We start from the raw sequence: 6,448 nt of genomic DNA on the forward strand, positions 1-6,448 counted from the left end.
AATATGTTTTTATTGTATTATTTTATAAGCTAATAATATAGACAATGAGAAAGTGACTTGTTACTTTTAGTTTTTTCAAGTGTTCATATATTTTCTTTTTTCGCACATACTATATAAAAAAGTAGTTGATAGAAGAAGTGTCTAAGATCAATCCAAAGAATATTAACACCAGATTTATAAAATTGCTTTGAAGAACAAAGACCTTACAAAAGCAATATGCAAGATGTCAAAATTTGCCATGGTTGCAAAATAGTAAAACTATTGGGCAAAACACATTATCAAAAATACAAGGTGCTTCAAAAAAATCGCAAGAGTTGTTTAACATGAATATAGAGAATTAACATAAAAATAAAATATAATAAAATAAAGGAGAAACAAATCATGATGCTATGTATTGTGACAAAGCTGATGCTCTAAAACATCAGGCATTGGAGGTTAGAATTTAGCACAGAAAAAAGAAAGAAAAAAATGAAAAAAATAATAAAATGCATCACAAACAATTTGTGAAACTTGAACATCTACGTTTGTAGGAGTAAAAGAATAGGAGATTATGGTAATTGCACAAATTGAGGAAACAAACAAACATTGTTGCTATAAAGAAGATATGATCGGTAGAGGTACAAGGCTTCCACAATAGTGATGAAACAAATATTGGAAGTTGAGCAAAAGTGGAAGAAAGAATCAATCGCTCCCAAATGGAAGGAGAAGACAACACCCAACTTCCATAAATGCTTCACTGTTTCCCACTCCAAACCCGATGCCGCCTCCTACCCGTCATTTCGCTCATTCAGACCTCGTTGATATGCACTCCTCGAAGGTAGGCCAGCTTTTGTAGGTTACCTTTCGTTGCTGCACATACAGAATAACCACTGGAAATATTGGCCTCGTTGTGAGTATTGAACATGTTGCATTTGATGCTCTGCACCTTGGGGTTGATGTCTAACTACCATATGCAGGATATCAGAGCGCGGATAATGAGACCACCTTCAGCACCAATTCCTCTAGCAAAGACACGATTCCACAACAGAGGTGAGATGATATTCCACAGGCAACATCACATGTTTTGCAATTCAATGTTTTTCTGCTCTTCCTGAGGATAATAAACTCCTGTGCAAGATAAGCTCCACAAATGATGTGTGCTTATAGCTGATTCAGCTGAGATGTCAAGAGCCGGAATGCTGTAACCGAACTCCACTACATGTTTAACGATGACCATGTTCCAACTCCAAGCCCAGCGTCTTCTCTTTCTTCCTTCTGCAAGCAGGGACAGTATTGTACATGATCGCACGTTTTTCCAGAAAATCCACCCAACTGCTTCGCACAGAAACCTTGCAGCGCCTCATAACCATATTGCTGCCACGAACTACATATTCGTGGCAAGCTCAAGATGATTTCGCATCGACAAGACTTACAAGCTCTAGAAGCTCAGAGGAGTGACGGCCCAGATTTGAACTCGAAATGGGTTGGGGCCATGGCTTTGTCATCGCAGAGAAACTGTTGTGCGGACTTCAGTTGGTAACTATCTTTATTCACAAGGATGTGAGCCGTAACGTCGCGAACTTTTCTTTTTCTCATCTGTACTCCATGCCCGCAATATCCCACTTCTCTAACCCACTTTGTTTTAAAATAACCTTTCAAATCGCGAAAACGCCATCAACTTCGCCTCTGGCATGCCTCATCCAACTTGCTGTGCACATGTTACAGCTCTCGCTTGGCCTGTGCCACACCAGATAACAAGTCACACTTCATTGTAAATCGTGCACCGAAGGTTTAAGAAGTACTAAGAGCTGAGTGTGATTACAACTGCAGCAGGGAACAAAGCATCACAATTGTCGTTCACTACCTTTGCTCGTCATCTGTTTGTGTATGCCTGCCAATTCTTCTGCAAACCAGCAACACTGCAATGAAAAGGAAGCCGAGAGAAAAACAAACAAACAAACAAACATACAAACAAGCGAGACAAGCGAGACAATCGATGGGTAGAAGTATTGATTAAACTTCTTCAAATCCCCGACAGACAAAATTAAGCCTCCTCATGATAAATGTGGAATTGAGTCAACTCTTCCAATATGATGTGAATTACATAAGACGGCGGTCAATACGAATGAGGAGCTCAAATAAGCCAAAAGTAATTCACAGAGAACACAAGTCTTTTAGTCGTAGTAGTCTAGTAATAATCCACAAAATGGTACAATTGTCACCAGCACAATGACAGCATAGGCCGGATGAATATCACAACCTATTCTTTCAACTGAAAAGCATTTGATACCACATGAGCCTTGCTGTAGCGCAACGGTCTTTAATGTACATACCCAGGAGCCACACAGCCATAATTGTGTGCATATTATTATTTCCTTCACAATAGTCCCTCGTTTAACAAAGGTTTAGCCTATCTGCCCACCACAGGAGCTAAATCGAATAAAAATAGAAGACAGAATCACTAATTTGCGCTTCAAGTGCCCTGCTACATCCCCTTAGCAGAAGTATGTCATGTAATACAACCAAAAGTTTTCGTTCTTAAAGCTATCCATGAAAAACCAGACCTCCGAATTTCATGTCTTATCATGAAGTGCCGTAGCTTGTATCTACCAAGCTTGCCATTGTCAAAACAACTCATCGAGACGCCACCATTACTCAGTAACTGTCGCAGCGATGACAAAGAATAATGTGACTACAAAGAAAAAAGATTGCTAAACAATTAAGGTGAAAACCTACAATATATACAGGTCGCCAGCTACGAACAGCACCTAGAAGTAGGTGGCGTATTTGCAGTTTCTTTGTCAGCAATGACAACACTCTTTCGTCGCGGACCACTGGCAGGGTTATCGATACCCTCCGCGGCTCTTTGTTGCATCACACGACGAGCTATGTCCATGAAGGTCTCCTCGATGCCAGCGTTAAGTTTTGCAGAAGTTACAAAGTGAGTTGCCCCTATTGACTCTGCATACATCTCAGCGTCCTGCATGTTCCCGTGCAACGACTTAGCCATGTCGCTCTTATTGTCAGCGATTGACAACACGATATTTTTGGAAGCCATCTTCTTCAGCTCTCGCACCCAACTTTGAACACGGTCGAAACTGTCTTTGTCCAGCAAGTCATACACCAATAGCGCTGCATCAGCATCACGGTAGTAGATAGGACCAAGTGCATGGAATCGCTCCTGCCCAGCTGTATCCCAAATGCAAAGACTGACAACTTGTCCATCCACAGTCAAGCGCTTCGTTAAGAACGAAGCCTGAATTGTAGCCATTTGCTTCTCAGAGAACACATTGTGAACATATCGCAGCGCGAGAGATGTCTTTCCTACACGCCCATCGCCCAGGATCACAAGCCCAGCCCCCACCTAGCTCCCAGCCGCACCCGCACCCGCATCGAGTGGAGAGGCATCAACGACGGCATTCTGTTAAATAGGTTTAAAGATGTGGTTAGGAGACCTAAAGTGGTAATGAAGATCTAAAGTAGTAGTGAATCCTTTTCCAGAAGCTGTATACTCTAGGATCACGAAATTTCTAAACCAAATGGACAGAAATATTGTAAGTTTCTCAATAAGATTAAGGAGGGACACGGACAGTAACATTAAAAAGACTAGAACTGCATTTCACCGCTTTTCTCCGAGACAGTTTTAAGCAGTCAAGAAGTACAATGACACGACAAGGACATTTACGTATGTGGATGTCTTCAATTCATTCTCCTCTACACTTCCATCACTTAGCTACAAATTCAAAAAAAAATAATTAATTTGCAGTTGCGCTTTCTGTAGCCGAAAAAACTTCGATTACCCAATCTGCTGTTGTATCCTAACTGATCCGCCAACGAACGATCAGCCAAAACATATACTTATATTTCGCTCTCCCTCTCTCTTCCTCTAGAAATAATACCTGAAGGTTAAGGAAGGTGGGAAGCATATCAAAACGCCCTCTCACGCATGCTACCGGAAGATCACATGTGGAGAGCACGTCTGAATACAGAGCAGGTTACTAGGGGCCAGTTCTTGAACTCAGCAACAAAGAAACAATAGCACTGTGGAGATCGTTCCAGCATAACCCTTCAAGGAACGACTCAACACAGTCGGTAAAACAACGCTTGCAAGACCCTATAATTTATCGAGGATAACTCAAAAAACCACATCAACGAGCTAGATCACGAAAAGCGTATCCACACGCTTATCCCTCTTCAACAAGAGTCAAAAATCATCACTTCACATCACAAGAGACCACATCCCACCCATATAATCGGTAAGCCCCGATAACAACGACACAGAGCATCGGCAACGAACCTGTGAATAGACGAGCTCTCGAAAGAGAAAAACCCCGCAAGCTCCTCGTCACTCAAATACAACGAACACTCTCTCGCGGCTCCTCTGTTCTTCCATCACCGACCCATTGTAAATCCCAACGCCCTCCACGCCGGCCAAAATCAACCTCACGAACAACGCGGTAGATTGCAAACTTGCACCACCCGCTGATTCACGAATTTTATTCGTTTTTTTTAAGTCCAAACAGAATTATCGAAAGAAACAACGTCGCAACGCCCCGCTCGCCATTGTCGTATCTCTCCTCCTCCGATACAACAACAACAAAAACTCTACCGACTGACTGGAAAACGATGGACTGGGGTTGCAATGCACGCCTAGGAGCGTCAACGAAAAAGAAAAATCAAAAATAGAAAATCACAAAAAAGGAAAAAAGTAGGAAAAAAAAAAAAAAAAAAAAAAAGGCGGACATGACGGCGTAGGTATCAGTGCGCAGTCTCCCCGCGAGACCCGGTAATAGGTCCACACCCTCCCCTCCCCCATCCCGTCAAACTCGTGGAATCTACTACATATTCGTTTTGTGTACATGTTTCATTGAAGCTCTCTTCCCATGAACGTCCGACATTGTTGTTGTACCATTGTCCACGCTGGCAGCTGACTAGGATGCCCTCCGCCGGCCAAATTAACCTCACGAACAACGCGGTAGATTGCAAACCCCTACAATCCCAATCACATTTAAGGTTGACACACTGCACGTCGTCGTCAGTCTAGTTTTGCTTGCTTATCACCATCTCTGAAAGACCAATTTTGTGGCAGGGTTTTGATCAAATGTAAGCCTCTGATCGAGATTTCATCATGGAATTCTTGCGTCGGTTGAGGATCCATGCCTGTCTGATTGCTACGAGTTTTCGTGCCCCTGGGTTCTGTGTTTCCCGGATGTGCTGTGTTTTCCTGGTAGGGCTGTGTTTCGCTGGATGAGAGTGGGACGAAGAAGTGGATTGATTCTGTACAGTGCATCATTCCACTGTGATAGGTGTCTTGATGTGTGCGTGCACCAGAGAGCACTCTCAGTAGGAGTTGCTAGTTTCGTCGAAATCAGGGGTGAAATCAACGGTGATTTGGACTTCTCGAGCATTAAATGTTGTCCCAAGATTGTGTGTTTGCACGACAGGGCTACCTCACAAGAGGTCGATCGTGTCGTTTGAAGCAACGTCGGAATTGCATCCTACTACTTATAGGCAGTAATGCTTAACAGTGCGTGGTTTGGATTCACTGTGAGATGCTTTTGAAGCAGGTCATACCCTGTGCACTGCTGATTGGGTTCGTGGTTTGGATGCAGGTGTGACCTTGACTTCTGATCACGTCCGCCACTGTGGAGAAAATCTATTCAAAATGGCAACCAACAAGAGCTGTCGTTTCGTGCACCTGGGCAAAGTTGCGGCCATTGTCTGGCGTTGTTGTGCAGGTATAGCTGCTGTTGTGGACATAATGTTATGTTGTCTGAAGGAGCCGCGAGTGAGGCCGGGTGTGGGATTGTGGGATATAGAGGGCGGTTTACAGGGGCCGGCATTGCGTCGGTCAGAGATGGGAGAACTGTATCCAGCCCTGGTCCCAGAGGAAGACTGAAGTGCACTTCCGATACACCCGGTACCCCTCACCCACCAGTGCAGCTCCCCCAACGCACGAGCTATAATCCTTGAATTTCGAGCTGAATATTAACTATGAAGTGATCTTCATCTATCAAAAGATAAGGAAAAATTAAAAAGTGACAAAATTAAATTATACCTGTATGTGTGTATATGTGTGTATATGTGTGTATATGTGTATATGTGTGCATGTGTGTGCAATACACATACATTCTGCCCAAATGATTCCATAATCTTAGTATGTGTTTATGTGATTTTCAAAATTTATATATATATATATATATATGTAAACATGTTTTTAAATGTATATGTGAGTTTCTCTCTTAACATATATATATATATATATATATATATATGTTTGCAAAGGTATTTTATTTATCATTGCTTTAAGAAAAAAATGTAGAAATGACATTCCCCAAAACATATGTTGCAAGTTTGTTTGACCAAGGGTAATCACAAATGCAATAACATCTTTCATGTGACTGTTTGCTAGGATTTGGTAATAATATAAAATAGTGTAAATCATAGAATTCACAACATACAAAAAAAT

At 42.2% G+C, this 6,448-nt stretch overlaps 1 long non-coding RNA gene and 1 pseudogene across 4 annotated transcripts; one reads left to right on the plus strand and one right to left on the minus strand.

Annotated features, from left to right (window-relative positions):
* Positions 1-2,151: 2,151 nt before the first annotated feature.
* On the minus strand, positions 2,152-4,631 carry LOC112285459 (uncharacterized; annotated as a pseudogene). Of its 3 annotated transcripts, none has more exons than XR_012217974.2 (3): positions 4,277-4,631; positions 3,879-3,958; positions 2,152-3,400 (listed from the first exon to the last, which is right to left on the minus strand). The product of XR_012217974.2 is annotated as an uncharacterized LOC112285459, transcript variant X2 (transcript). The 3 variants fall into 3 exon arrangements; XR_016504581.1 differs by having other exon boundaries at positions 3,879-4,045; XR_012217973.2 differs by lacking the exon at positions 3,879-3,958.
* A 352-nt stretch (positions 4,632-4,983) lies between these two features.
* On the plus strand, positions 4,984-6,036 carry LOC149988486 (uncharacterized). The gene is made up of 2 exons (XR_016504632.1): positions 4,984-5,082; positions 5,592-6,036. It is a non-coding gene; the product is annotated as an uncharacterized LOC149988486 (long non-coding RNA).
* The last annotated feature ends 412 nt before the right edge of the window (positions 6,037-6,448 follow it).

Source organism: Physcomitrium patens, chromosome 8 (genome assembly GCF_059467195.1).
Source record: "Physcomitrium patens ecotype Gransden chromosome 8, ASM5946719v1, whole genome shotgun sequence".
Taxonomy (NCBI): Eukaryota; Viridiplantae; Streptophyta; class Bryopsida; order Funariales; family Funariaceae; genus Physcomitrium; species Physcomitrium patens.